Source organism: Musca domestica, unplaced genomic scaffold (genome assembly GCF_030504385.1).
Source record: "Musca domestica strain aabys unplaced genomic scaffold, Musca_domestica.polishedcontigs.V.1.1 2, whole genome shotgun sequence".
Lineage (NCBI taxonomy): Eukaryota > Metazoa > Arthropoda > Insecta > Diptera > Muscidae > Musca > Musca domestica.
This window is the reverse complement of record NW_026712249.1, coordinates 39633012-39649420: the sequence shown is the minus strand read 5'-3', so window position 1 is coordinate 39649420 and position 16409 is coordinate 39633012. Positions and strand designations below refer to the sequence as shown.

General features: G+C 32.4%; 1 long non-coding RNA gene across 1 annotated transcript; it reads left to right on the top strand.

Annotated features, from left to right (window-relative positions):
* Window positions 1–10590: 10590 nt before the first annotated feature.
* Window positions 10591–11758, top strand: LOC109613524 (uncharacterized). The gene is made up of 3 exons (XR_002195036.2): window positions 10591–11138; window positions 11197–11678; window positions 11740–11758. It is a non-coding gene; the product is annotated as an uncharacterized LOC109613524 (long non-coding RNA).
* The last annotated feature ends 4651 nt before the right edge of the window (window positions 11759–16409 follow it).

Below are 16409 nucleotides of genomic sequence, written 5' to 3'. Positions count from 1 at the left end.
TTACAAGTTTGGTGCACAATAAAAGGAAAATCGGACGGGAGCTTTATCTAAATCTGAACCGATCTCTATAAAATTTGGGAAAGGTATGTCTGTGCTGTATTTGATATATTTCCCCAAATATCGTTGTTACAGAGTGCATATTACGGCTGCGGAGGACAAAAATATCAAATAGGATAAACAATATATATGGGAGCTACAGTTATATCTAAACCGATTTCGATCAAATTTGGCATACTTATTTTTTGGCATACTAATTTGGTTGTATGTGCAAAATTCCATACTATTCGGGCTGATAGTACACGCTTGGTGCACAGTAAAAGGCAAATCGGACGAAGATTTATATGGGAGCTATATCTAAATTTTGACCGATTATCTCCAATTTTAATAGGGTTTGTCCTTGGGCCAAACAAATGTTTTTTTGCAAAATTTCATCTGGTTAGGGCAATAAATGTGAAATGTACTTTGTTTACAAAAATACATGGACAGATGGACGGACGGACATGCATAAATCGATTCAGAGTGTGATTCTATGCAGATCATCAAATGTCTATCTCGTTTCCTTTTGCCTGTTACAAAGAAATGCTCAAAGACATAATACCCTGACCACATTGTGGTGTAGGGTATAAAAAGCATAACCCCATAAGACTTTGTTTAATAATTGATCCTCTGGAAACAATATCATTAAATTTACTGTTCGAATTTTAAAATCCTTTAGGATTTCTAAAAACTTTTGGCGAATGTTAAGAAAATAATTCTCCAAATCAAAAACATTATAATTTTTCCCAATATTTTGAGCTTTGACGTCATTAAAACAATTTCTCTAATATTGTTAACACATTTATAAAAGGGAAGCTATTACAACACCTGTTATTAACATTAGTCTAAAACTGTTATACATTGTACTAAAACCACAAATGTTGAAAAGCTTTGGAAAACTATAATAAACTGCAACACAATTAATTGCAATGTTTATATACCATTTTCGTATGCAATATGAATATAAACATTAATATATATTTACGTGAGGTTGAACAAAAAATTTCTTCAAAATTAAATTTTAAATGTTTTCATCGAGGAAAAATCTGAATACTTTTCTAAGGGTAAGTAAATTACATTTTTCTGAAAAATCCACCTAAATTTGATTTTTAAGTCAGACCTTTTTCACAGAGCTTAGAAAGTCCAATCCGAAATCAAATTCCTAAATACGGTGCTAAAACAATGTAATTTGGAGTGTGATTAAGGGCTAATAATAAAAAACTAGCATTTGAGATATAGATAGATAATTATTTACTTAATATTAAAAATATGTTAAATTTATGGAGCTCAAAAATTTATCAGAGTTTTTTAAACAAAATTTTTCATAACTTTTAATGTCTTTTTAAAATTCTTACTGTTTTTTTTTTTTTTTTTGTTTTTTGCGCCCCCGAAATTCTATTTTTACAAAATAAGTAAACTTCATAAAAAAATGAAAGGTATCATTATTCACAAAATCGATTGGAATGCATGTATTTTTAGATACTATCAATAAATATACCTGACATTCTTTCGCCATATCAAAACTATTACTGAATTTACCCCCAACGCAATCTTAGATTTCCTACCACCTCAGCATTATAGATTCATCCAAGAATGTAGTGTGTGCACCCACTTTCTGCATTAATATGCAGCCGTAGTTACTAGGAAATTCTTTTATCGCATGTGTGCATATCATTTATTCAAGTACTCTATGCAAATAAAAAATGAACAACTATCAGTTTATGGCAGTCTATTGTTTACAGGAGTTTTATTGAATTTCAGCAGAGATTTATTGTCGCTGTCATAAAATCTCAATAACTATAAATGGTAATGCAATCACCTTGGGACCCTTATCAGGTTTGATGGGAATACTATTACTAGTAATGGTTCGAATGTGAATTTATTTAAGGCTTATATACTCAAGGTATGTTGAAAGTGAAAGGTATGAGAGGGTGATATAGGAAACCAATCCACTGTTGACACATAAATCCCTATTCAAACCAATTGCAATCAATGTGATATGTATTTTGATAAGTATACTTTTTTGTTTGATAACTTGGTTAGAAAACAAGTGCAATTGGTAATTAAATAATTTCAGTAAAAATCATTGAAGACACAGGTCTATTGTATTCTTTAAGTTATTTTTTTTTTTCATTAACGCAAAAAAAAGAATTTTTATATTTTTATGATGAAAACAGTTTTATCAGGTTGTCTCCTACACATAAGAACTCACAATGCTAAATTTTCTTTCATTCAATGAAAATTCTATGTAAGCCTACACACTTTTTTTCTGAATTTTATATATTAATTAAGGACACATCAGATTCTAAACCCTCTCTAAAGACAGCGAGCCCAACAGAAGGATTTGGCTAAATCCGTTTAGAATTTTGCCTCAAAAATACTCAAATTAAATATACATATAGCCATTAATAACTATTTAAATCCATCCCTAAACAAATCCTTTATTCGAATTTTTGGATTAATAAAAAAGGTTAAAAAATAATAACATTATACATATTTATATATTATTTATTTCAAATCGAAAATAGTAAGTTTTCCTTCTTTCTGTGTTTAATTTTATTCTTATCACATTGCTGACCCCAATAAAAATACTGTATAGTAGTTTTTTTCTTGAATCTAAATAGTCCATTTATAAATTCAATGTGGCAAAATTACTTTCCATGTGAAAGTTAACAATGAGCAAAGTCGAGAACCTCCTTCGTTCGGATATTTATGATTTTTCAAAAAGTTACAGAAAATCTCCTTATTTTGAAGGTAGGGTTAATTGAAGACCAAACTTACCGAACTATCTTGATTATATGATCGAAAAGTCAACAATATTCCGTTTAGTCAAATCTTACGCAATTGTCTATAAAAACAATGAAAAAGCAATAAGTTCGACCGGGCCGAACTTTGAATAACCTCCACCATTTGGAAGAATTTGGAAATTTTCAAAAAAAAGAATAAAATAAATAAATGAAAAATAGAATTCGTTATAAATTCTGTTAAAATATTAAAAATGACGTATGTATGGAGTTACCGTTATTTTGGGGTCCATACGAAGACGAGCACCTGCAATTTTCTGTCACAAACTGTAGTACCCATTACGAAGTGCAAATACGAAATTTTAATAATTTCGGCGAATAATGTAGCTAGAGGTATAAGGAGGTTATATGCATAGACAATTTTTTGACATAGACAAGTACCTATTAGGAAACTCAAACACGAAACATGGAACAATTTCGGTGAATAATGTCGCTAAAATCATCAAAATGCCGAATATAGGGAGGTACCGTTATATGGGGCCTGGGGCTGGGCTGTAGAACCCGGTACGAATTGCAAATATTGAGCTCAAAAAATTATCAGAGGGCTATACGAAGACCTGCTTAGACAATTTTCTGATACAGCCTGTACTTCTTATTTGGAACTTCAAATACTTAATTTGAAAAAATTCCGGTGAATAAAGTCGCTAAAAACCTCAAAATAAATATAGAGAGGTATAGGGAGGTTATATGCATAGACAATTTTTTGACATAGACTGTAGTATCTATTAGGAAACTCAACGACGAAATATGGAACAATTCCGGTTAATAATGTCGTTAAAGTCATCAAAACACCGAATATAGGGAGGCTGTAGAACCCGGTACGAATTGCAAATACGAAAATTCAAACAATTCCGGTCGCTAATATTAGAAAAATACCGAAAATAGTGAGGTACCGTTATATGGGGGCTATACGAAGACCTGGACTTGCATAGACAATTTTTTGTCATAGACTGTAGTACCTTTTAGAAATTCAAACACGAAATATGGACCAATTCCGGTGAATAATGTCGCTAAAATCATAAAAATACCGAATATTGGGAGGTATCGTTATATGGGGGCTATACCTACACGTGGACCTATATAGCCCGGACAGACAGAAAGACGGACGGTCATCGTTAACATAGAATTTTATGCCACATACAATGTTATGCTGATCAAGAATATATATATACTTTGTGTGGTCTAAAATGTATATTTCGATGTGTTACAAACGAATGACAAACTTAATATACCCTCCATACTATGGTGGAGGGTTTAAAATTAAAATCAAGCGAAGGAGAGCTGTATCTATCTACCTATCTATCTATTTACCGATTACCACCAATTTCAATAGGGTTTGTACTTGGTTCAATCAACAAAGCTGTTTAAAGGTTTGTCTCAATTGGACAAAATATTCGATCTGATGATTACAAAAATACGGAGGGATGTACATACATTAATCAGTTCAGAATGTGGCTCTATGTTAATCAATATAGTTCTGTCACGTTTCCTTTTGTATGTTACAAACAAATTATAAGGGTTTTGAAAGTTCTCTAAAAACCGAGTCTGAAACCATTCCGTTCAGAAAAGGCAACTTAAATCAAAGGCAAAATACCAAAGATGGGGGTGTACAATTTTATGGGGGCTATACGAAAGCGTTAACCTATGTCTACTGACAAAATAAACATGTGTGCCAAATTTTAGCCTTCTGTCTCAATAGTGTGATTACAAGAATAGACTAAAACTGAGTTGAATGATTTGATATTGTATACAATCTAATAAGGTGCATGTTTTTTAATTACCTGTAGATTGAGAATATTATATTGAAAAATAAACCTGTGAAAAAGAGAAAAATATTTAAAGAATTTTGAAATAACATCTATGAGGCAAATACTTACATTCCGCATTGTTTTATTTGGTTGTGCTGCATTTCAAAACTAAACGTTATTCTTTAAAACATCTCAGGCAAATTATTTTGAAATTTCTTTCGAATGTTACCACTTTATCAAATTTAAAGGATAACGCACTTAGTTGGCCGACAAATGATAAATAAAATATTGTTTGCGATAGCAAATTCAAATTTACGAGCAGACGCGAACCGAAGCGTTAAATAAAAGATAATCCGAAATGTACTTGAACACGAACTGAATAAAATCTGCTGATGCTGGAAACTTGATGATATTGTTGGATTGTCGTAGGATATAAGCATCACAATATAATATAACGTCGATTTCAAATATCAACTTAAAAATCCCAGTGAAGCAATTATCCTGAAAGAGAATTGATAGAAATTAACAAATATTAAAAACACTTAATACTTTATGGAGTAAAAAGACATTTTGTAATTTGTTTTACTATTAACTTTGATTTTAGCTAGATGATGATGTTATGTGTGTTATAGAAAACTATTTTCATGTTCTACAAAAGGAATAATAATAAATAAAATAATAATAACCGAGCTTGCTCACATTTTCAAGTTCCTATAAAAAAAATTGGATATATCGGCAATGAACACAACAATGAGCGGGAGTGTCGTCATATTCCACTAACTTTTATTTAACTATGAAGACAAGATCTTTCAAACCTAAAACATGGGGTCAGCGACACGGAATGGATCAGCTGGCTACCATCTGAAACAAGAGTCATGATTGACTTTTAAAAGCAGCATAACTACGTTCTTAGTTTTCAAATGAATACAATACAAGATGGCAAATCTCTACAGTTCTACTGCATTTCGTTTGTACGTGAAGTCTTATTTCCAAAACGTATTTAATATATTTAAGTGTAAACAGTATATGAGCATTTGTATTGCACAATGATTTAATGAATATGATAGAAGAGAAAAGTATTAAACACGTATTGGTATTTATATTACTGAATTAAATACTTTGAAAATACATATTTGTCCACCTCATTTCGATATTTGTTTTGCATACAACGCATTTGGAGTCAACCGTTAAAACAATATACTAAAATCATGTAGTTTTGAGTCGTTATGTAATGGGCAGTAGTGGTTTCAAATAATTAAATAAATTAAATATAGCATATGTTTTGAATTACCTGTAGATTGATAATATTCTCTTGAATTGTGGACCTGTGAACAAAATAAAGAATAATTTGAGAATTATTGAAATAACATATGTGACTCATATACTCACATTTCGCATTATATAGCTGCAATGCATTCCAAGATGAGTCCTTAATCCTTCAAATATGTAAGGGTTGGAAGGGATTTAGTGATAATAGAACAAATTTGCAAATATTTTCTGACTGACACCCCCTCGATAAATTTTAAAATGAATGTTGTACCCGATAACAAATTCAAATTTAGGACGCGAACCGAACCGATAAAAAGGAGACTAACCGAATGTACGAAAAGCACTGCAACGCAAACCGAATAATTTCTGATGATTGTGGTAACTCGATGAATGGAAGATATTCTTATAATTGTTTCACTATCGCAAATCATTGGACACAGTGTCTGATATCGATATAATATCGCTTCCGATTTGGAATATTAATTGAAAACGCCAGCGAGGTTTATTCTGCAAAGAATGTTATAAAAATTGCAAAATATTAATATCAATTTATCAAATTATTACAAAAGACTTACCTTTTCCCAATGCTTTATTCTCTTTGAGGGTAAAAATCCAAAGGTTTGTGACCAGAATATCTATCTATATTCAGGAAGGATATTAACTTATAGCCGCAGTGATGGGCAAGCTCCAACCAAAGCGGAAGTTGGTACATGGAAATAACTTCAAACCTTCCACTGATTATGGTCTTGCATTTTGGTTTCAATCAGAATTCTTCCAATTAGATTTCAAATGACATACCCATTTGATTGATTATATCTTTGAAACAGAATTTACGACTAAAATCCAAGGACGATTTGGTTATTCATTTTCCAATTCAATAATTTCAATCCAGTTTGACAATGCAATCTTCTAGAGTCTTCAAATGTTGCAATGTCATGACTCATGATTCAAAAGGGAATAACAACGAACATCCTCTTCCTCCATAAATGTTCCCGCCTTTTTTGCACTAACACACTTTTGCTTGTCAAGAATTTGCGCCTTTTTTTCTTGTACAACACAATTTTACATTAAATTGGGAGAAAAACAGTAAAACTTTTACACAAATTATAGTTTGGAGTGGCATATGGCATTTTATACACTGTGTATTTTAGCATTTTTATAAAAGTTTTACAGATATTTTTTATACTCGAATTACGTAGAAAGAATTTGCTGAACCGAACCGTACGCGACGTTAAAAGAAACTGCGAATAAAAAGGAGAAATGAAGTCGAATCTAATGAGATCAACAGGGTGACACAGAGAATTTTTAAAGACATTAAGCTCCTGTTTAGTGTTGCCAAACGAATAAAATATGGTACTATTGTTACCAGGTAAAACTTCCAAATATATGTTGTTTTCCCGTGCATTTCAAAGGTAAAACTGGTAAAGGTAAAATTAATAAATGTTAAATTCTACTCTAGTCAGTAAGAACGTGCACGAAATGGTTGTAAATCTTTTAAATATCACATCTAGAGCTATCAGAGGCTGGAAATTTAGCTACAAATTTTTACCGGACTGAATTTGTCTAATTGAAAGCTTTCACCTCAATTATTGTTTATTATACCCATGGTACAATGAATTCAAGGTAGGGCAGAACTACCATATGATTTAATTTTTTTTATTTTTCTGGCTTAATATGTCAACTTCATTTGCTTATGTGTGTGTCTTCTTTTCAATAATAAAAAATTGTTCAGAAAATATTCAAATTCGGGTGTTTTCAAAATGCTTATTGCAACGAATGCATCGACAAAATCTACAGTTTTTGTCGCGAAATAAACTATAAGAGATATATAGAACATGATATTGAAAAGAAATTTTGACCATTCATTCAGTTTTCGCGGTTTTAAATTATTTATTCAAAATCAATGCAACAATTTGTTTGATTTTTTATTGTTTTGATAATAATTCTGACATTACAAGCCAAACAGGTAGACCTCTATACTTGCTATTTTTTCAAAGTTGACCTACCTTCTCTTCATTGTACCATGATTATACCCTCAGCGATATGGATAATGAGGGCATATACCATTTGCTTCGGCCAAAACGTGCCTCATCAAACAACGGTTTTAGACTCTAGGTATCTTTGTACCAAATCCGTTTCTAGACATTTGGAGTCTATCTAGCGATGTCCGTCCTTCTGTGTGTCTGGATGGCTGGTACTCACGATAACTCTCGAAAGGTGTAACCGATTTGGTCCAAACTTGGTACATTATTATTATCAAACATAGATAAAAAATCGAAATTTTCAAAAAAAAATAGTTTGCTGAACAGAAAGAGAAATTGTGATTCGATTTTGCTCCAACATTCTATATCCTAATATTTGCATCAGTGCAGGCCAGGTGCGAAAATGGACAATATCGGTCCAATCTATCACGTACCTCACCCACAAAGGGTCAAAAATTTGAATAATTATAACTCTTTTGAAATGCGACATAAGTGTCTGATTGCCTTCAAACTACACACTTCACAATATTTTTATTAACCCAAGGTCGGGTGTGAAGATGCAACTGTTACGACTTCTTCTGGTACCTCCCCCAAAAAGGGTCAACATTTGAAACAGCCATGAAGCTCATAAAACACGATTTTAACATCCGATTCCATTCAGACTTAACAAATGTCAATATATCCATTAACACAAGATCTGTTATATAGATGGTAGAGATCGGACCACTCCTTCTGGTACCTCCACAAAGGGTCAACGTTTTGAATAACCAAAACCGGTTACAAAATTCGAAATAGGCATCCGGTTCTCTTCATATTTCACATCTCATTAATTCTAATAGCACAAGATCTGCTGTGAAGATGGAATATATCGATCCACTCCTTCTGGTACATCCCCCACAAAAGGTCAAAATTTTCATAAAAAATAGGAAGTGTACAAATAATCTGAATGTTTTCAAACTTAGCAAATCGTGATATTTGCATTACCACAAGAAAGGGTGAAGGAATGGACAAGATCGAACTAAAAGTATCGCCTCTACAAAGAGTCCAAATTTGGGATATCTAAAACGTTCATAAAATGGGAAATATAGTGCAGATTCTCTTCAAATTTCACATATACCAATATTTTTACCATTACAAAATCTCGGGTAAAGATGGAGTATAGCGGAGATCTGATGTGAAGATAGGATATATCGGACCACTCCTTTGAATACTTTCGCTGAAAAGGGTCAAAATTTGGAATATCTAAAACGCTCATAAAATGCGAAATATGCTTTTCGCACTTTTCCTTCTGATACCTCCCCACGACGGATCAATATTTTGAATAAACAAACGTGAGCAACGTGAAACAACCTAATACTACACGAGATCTATTATGGAGTTATAATATATCTGTTCCCTCTTTCTGGTACCTCCCCCACAAAGGGTCAAGATTCTCAATAATAATAACTCTCATATCATGCGAAATTTATCAACGATTTTCTTCAAACATACATATATATTTTTACCAACAAAAAGTCTGATATAAATATGAAATTTATGGGCCCAGTCCCTGTGGTACCTTCATCACTTTTAACATTATAACCCTTATACATGCAAAATAAATCAGCGATTTTCTTCAAAAATAGTGTATATTGGATATGTCGTCCCATTCTTTTTCGTAACTTCCCAAAAATGTTGAGCATTTTCAAAAAGTATATACACATCATCCAAACATGTCACCTCCAATGATTAGATCAGACTAAGGGTGGAAATACATAACGCGTATATTTGGCTGGCTTAAGTCATCGACTGGCTTCTTCGTAGATGAACAAAGGAGTTTTAGGTTGACTTAGTTTGATTTTGGCCCTAGGCTCCTTTGTTAATTTTCGAAGAAGCGAGCCGGATAAGCGTTTTATGTATTCGCACCCTACCGGCTGAGGGTATCACTCTGTCGACAAAGCAGACAGACATTTTTTAATTTAATTTAAATCGGCTTAAAGTTATGCTATTGGTCTCGCAGAACTGCTAGAATGTAAAAGTTTTCACTACGATAACCGATTTTCCATTTATGATATCGAAGAAAATTGCAAAACTAGTAAATTCTTATAGGTTCGTGAACAGAGCATATTCTAGGAAAAGTGGTAAACTTATAAGACTCTTGCATATTTCGAAACGGAACATTCAAAAATTTATATATTTTACTACGATAGCCGATTTGTTTTTTATGATAAAAATATTACAAAACTAATAGTTTTTTACTGTTTCTAGAATATACAATAAAAAGGAGCTTTCAGCTAATTACAATTTTTTCTAAGTGTGCCGGATTTCTGTCAATTTTGCGTAGTTATTTATTTTTCTACAAAAAAAATCCAATCCAATGTTTGGAATGAACATACAAAAACATAAACTATATGTTTTACGAAGATTGGTCGTTTATTTGACTTATAATCGAGACTCAATATAAATAAGGCTTTAATGTCATGGTAGAAGAATACAGGTGGTCGCATTGACACACCTCTGGGAAACCAAATTTGTAATTGAAAATTTTAGACATTATACTGTTATCATCCTAAAAATTCTGGATTACAGCAAGTGTAAACTTAGCAAAAGCTTAATCTAATTTGAATTTATCTATTAGATACAGCATTGCCAAATGCAACTTTTAATTCGATTTGCAGGACCCTGTCTATCGTCTTTAAATTAGTTTTTCTTTGTGACACCCTGTTGCAAATGTCAACATTCTTCTTTTTCTCTTTTGATATTCAGTTTTTGCAACGGTTCGGGAGAGTACATTTGATTTTTTTCGCGAGTATCTTGTTAAAGTTAAAGTTTTTATAATTTGCTGTTAAAAATACTTCCAAATTAAAGCTTCTTAAGAATTTTAAGAATACGGCTTGTGATTGATATAAAAAATTCGGAGATATTGCTAATTTTACCAATACAAAATCGCTTATATAAAAACATACACATAATTTGCGATGAGAACTTTCCTGTATTGATACAAACAAGCCTCAGGAAGTACAAAAAACGCGGGAAATTTGTTCGTTGTCAGAGGAAATGGTTGATTTTACAAAGAACTTGAGAACTCTGTGACGCCGCCCAATTTTTTTCACTGGAGATTTATGTGAAGCTAGTATTATACTTTGGAGCTACATTCGGATATTTTATCTACGTCCACATTCCTGATTATATATGTATTTGGACTCTATATATAATATGTTGTTTCTCGTATAAAAAATGGCTTTACTGAGGGTCATAAAGTACATGCCTCATCTGGCAATTGGGATTGGTGATCATAGTGCACAAGTCTCATCAATAAGGTATTCCATTTTTTTTGTGGTTCTTATTTGTATTATATTTATAATTTGCATTTTTCAGAAACATGATGTCCTTTCTCTTATTGTCAAAGAAAAAATGGTATGACAATATATATATCGCTCCAAATGTTACAATGAAGAACTCAAAATACAAATGTTGAATAGAGGAGCACTAACACAGCAACGAAGTCAGCAAGTCCTTTGGTGCAATCAATCATATCGGGAAATTAATGCATATTTACATATCTATCGCTCCAAATGTTACAATGAAGATCTCAAAATACAAATGTCGAATAGAGGAGCACTAACACAGCAACGAAGTCTGCAAGTCCTTTGGTGCTATAAAAAAAATACTTTCTAAAAAGTATAAACTTTATCTAAATTTCGTTTCGGTTTAAGAATGTGCACCGATTTAATTTGCATTATCATAAAAACAGAGGTGGTCGCATACCAATACCAGTGAAAGTGTAACAACTATTTGATGAATCCGTATTTTATTGGAACGGACACAGAAACCATGGAATTGACAAAACTTCGGAAAACGTAAGTTTAAACTTTTTGAAATCTTCAGTGTATATTTTATAACTCTCTTCTTGTCTTACAGGCTTACAAACACGCAGGTAAATTATAATTAGATTCAATTAAGAATTATATAATTTTTTTCCTTAAGTTTTTCCTTAAGTTTTTAAATTCGTAGTCATATCCATTGAAAGTTCTTACAGGCTTACAAACACGCAGGTAAATTATAATTAGATTCAATTAAGAATTATATAATTTTTTTCCTTAAGTTTTTCCTTAAGTTTTTAAATTCGTAGTCATATCCATTGAAAGTTACATATATGTAGGACTTCTAAAAATCTTCAACAATTTTTACAAAAGAAGATTATGAACTTCAATTTGTTTGAATCAAGACGATTATATAGTATTTTACAACGAGTATATAAGATTAAGTTCATAAGGGTAGAGTCAATAGCTACAAATCTAAATCTCAAGTCTAATTATCAAGGGCAACATGCTGTGCAAGCATTACAGTTTTACATTTGGCATAGGGTAATGCATTTTATTGTTAACTGCTTTTTGATGATTCCTACAAGGGCTCGGTGAGGCTAGAAAACTGTATATCTTTATTATATCTTCTGCATGTCTTCTTGGGAAATATTCTTTAAAATTTGTTGAAGCTATAAGAAAAAAAAGTAAGAAAAGGATATTGTCGTGCGGGGCCGACTATGTGATATAACACTACAATATGTTGAAAGCCCCCTTATGTCGAAATCGAATTTGGAAGATTTCTCTTTTGAAATGATGTCATATAACCCTGCCTAGATGTTACCCTTATCAGCATAAGCGTAATGGTCGGAAGTGACATTTTAATGTATGTGGGACTTGGCAGGATTAATAATATACCGCGGTTTAGTAGAAATTTTCGTATTTTTGACATAAAAGTTATACTTTATTTTTTTTCCATTAAATATTGTCCGATGATTAGTACGCTTTTGCCCAGCTCTAATCTCTAACAGCTGTAGAGCAAATGCAAAATCAGAAAAAAATTTTCTATATTTTGCTATCCCCATCTCCATTTTTAATTTCCTAGGGATCGGGTCTGTAGCCTAATTACAAATTAACATGGACAGATGGACGGACCTACATAGATTTAGCTATGGCTCAGCTCCGCGAGAAGGGAGGATCCATATATACTATCTTATGTCGAGGACCGACATTTGGCACAATCAAACTTAATATTCGGTATTTTGATTATTTCGCCCAAATATTTACACGGGAGCATTAGTCCGCCCGCATTTAGTTTTTATGACTACTTCCCCAATTATTTCGATACTTTAACTTTTAATTATTTTCTTTACCTCATGATGAAGGATATTAAGATTTCGGTCTGTTGAAATCACGATAGAGCCCACATTATTTGACGTAGAGCCTCAAAATTTGGCAGAACAATTTGTATTATGCCTAGGATGGTTGGTATTGAAAATTATATATCGGTCCACGTTTTGGTATAGCCGCCATATAACGGTATCTTCCGATATTCGGTATATTGATGATTTTATGGCCATTATTCCCCGGATTTGTTTCAAATTTGGTTTTGAAGTTCTTAATGAATACTACAGCTTATGACAGAAAATTGTCTGTGTAGGTCAACGTCTTCCTATAGCCCCATATAACGGTACCTGCCGATATTCGGTGTTTTGATGATTTTTGGCATATTATTCACTGGAATTGTTTGAGATGTCGTATTTGCTTTTTAACTTGTTCAAATTTGAATTAAGCCCAATTAGAACAATGAAAAATTCATCGTGTTTCTTTCGCATTCATTTTCGTATCGACATACAGAAACATGATCTATTTGTGGCTTTAACGAATATATTCAAAACGACGCTACGAAATACATTCAAATATATTTCTAATCTTCAATTTTAAAAGAGCTCCCATAATTATGTAATATACTTCTTTAAATTAAGGTGCATCAAATTCCACCACGGTTTTGATTTTTAATGGTTTTTAATAGAAAAAAAAATCGAAACATTCTTCCAAGCGTATAGTATTGTTTGAACTTGTGTAAAATCATCCCTTGGAACATCTAATTTACTGAATTGTTTTTCACTTCTTGTTGGTTTCGTGGAATTATTTTTTGAGTGAAAGTTCTGATAACTGCCTTTGACACTTCCATTTAATTTTTATATAACTCAATACCATTTTTTTTTCGTTGTAATAGTTTCTGCTTCATATAATGGATTTTCTAGGAAATTCATTTTCTATTATTTGTGATAAATTAACGTCGGAAGGAAGTAAAGTGTCACGCTGTGAAATTGTTGTGTTATAAATATTAAGTAGTACTATCATGTAAAATAACATGACGAACGAATAATAAGAAACATTAAAATTAAAAAATCATTGATAAATAACAGATTCGAATTTAAGGGCTAATTTCTTTCAGAAAACATTTTTTCAATTTCTGTTGACCACACTTTGTACACAAGATATCATTTGTACCCCAAAAACTTCATAACCTTGTGAAAGAGGAATGTCAAGGTTGCACACTCACTTTTTTTTTATAAATTTTTAATTATATTTTTTACCGTTCAAAATTTACTTTTTCAGATTCAACCGCAATGTTAACATATACATATATTCTTATACAGTGGACACTTTATGTGGTTAAGGCATCCGTAGCTCATACTCATCATGTTTACATATCATTTACAGTATGTATCTACATATACGAATGTGTAGACATAGTATAAGTAGTTTTACTTTGTAAATACTACTAAATTACTGCGTGCGTGTGTGTGTGTGTGTGGCTGTGTTACCCATTACTGGGTCGTGTACACGTGCAGATGACGTGTGGATTTCGGAAAAGTAGTAAACTCAGTTGTTGTCATTGACCAACTACATTGGCTTTCAACAAGTATTATGTGTGGGATGGTAGTGTTCAAAACTGGAAGTCCCACAGTAAATGTCTAAATCGGGTTTCACATGTGCAGACAATTGTGACATGGTCACAATGACACAAATCAATTGTTACTCATACGCCACCAAGTACACCGATTACTGCCATAGAATAAGATAATTGGTAGAGATAGCTTGTGAATGATTTCTAGTTGATTTCAATTAATTGGATTTGCTTTTATTAAAACAAAAACAAGGTTATTAAGGTTGTAACCGAGAGAATTGTTACATGCAGACTCATTAATACCCTTAAATTATTTTTTTCCTTTTTAAGGTAATCACTAAAACAAAGCATTTTATAATTTTCGTGCTTCAAAATGATTTTTATGATTTTTATTATTTAAAAATTATATTAAAAAAATATTTTTAGTTGATATGAAACCATCTCTGAAAAACATATAGAATTAATTTAATAATGAAATATTGTAAGGTGAGTGAATACTAACTAGTCTTAAAGCAATTTCATATAAAGGTGACATGTGATGTTTGTTGCCGATTTTATCAATATTCGCCGAAGCGAGCGATCTATGCGGTTCTTTCTATATCATCCACGTTAAATAGGGTTATTTATTTTGTCATTACATTTGTAGCTCGATAAATTAATAATTTCGGAGCCCACAAATTGGAGAATTCTATGTCAATTTATCAATGTCTGTCTTTGTGTAGAAATTCTTCTTAAGTCTAAAAGGATAACAGTTCGCAGATGCAATTTTGGTCCAAAATATTTGTTTATGTAATGCTTATGTCCGATTTAATCTTAAAATTTTCTGTATCAGTTTGATACGTTCCACCTTTCAAGAGCTCAGTCAATCACGTATTCTGATTTATATCAGTGACATTTTAAATAAGACAAATGACTTTTGCTGACTTGCTCACCTTGTTTCATCACAGAAGCAGTTTTGTAAATAAATACATCAAAAATTAAAAAAAAAGTTCTCCAGCATTCACTTAGAACTTCTGCATTCCATTTTCCATTTTCATGTCGACTTCGTACAGCCCCTATATAACGATTTTAATTTTGGCAGTATTTTTCGACGGATTTTTATACCCTCAGCCATATGGCTACAGGGGGTATATATCATTTGATACGGCCAAAACGTGCCTAGTCGAAATAACGGTTTTAGACCCTAGGTCTCTTTGGACCAAATTCGTTTCAGAACATTTGGAGTCGATCTAGCGATGTCCGTCCGTCCGTCTGTCTGGCTGGCTGGTGCGCACGATAACTCTCGAAGGGAGTATCCGATTTGGTCCAAATTGGGTAAATAGTAATATTTTTGTGAAACTTAGATCGAGTTCGGAGATGGGCAATATCGGTCCACTCCTTCTGGTACCTCCTCCACAAAAGGTCGAAATTTTCAAAAAATATATTTTTTGCACATAATGAGAAAGGATAATCCGAATTTGCTCCAATTTTGCAAATACTAATATTTGCGTCAGTGCTAGGTCAGGTGTGAAAATGGACAATATCCGTCCACTCCATCAAGTACCTCCCCCACAAATGGTCAACATTTTGAATAATTACAACTCTCATAAAATGTGATGTAAGAGTCCGATTGTCTTCAAATTTCACACATCCCAATATTTATATTAACCCAAGGTCTGGTGTGAAGGGGGAATACATCGGTCCACTCCTTCTGGAACCTCCCCCACAAAATATTGAAATTTTGAGTACCCATGAAGCTCATAAAACGCCAAATTAACATCCGGTTCCATTTAGACTTGGCGCATTTGTCGCAATATTTATATCATATTTTTGGGTCCGATAGGAAATGGGCAATATTGGTCCATTCCATCGGAATCTGCTCCATAGAGGGT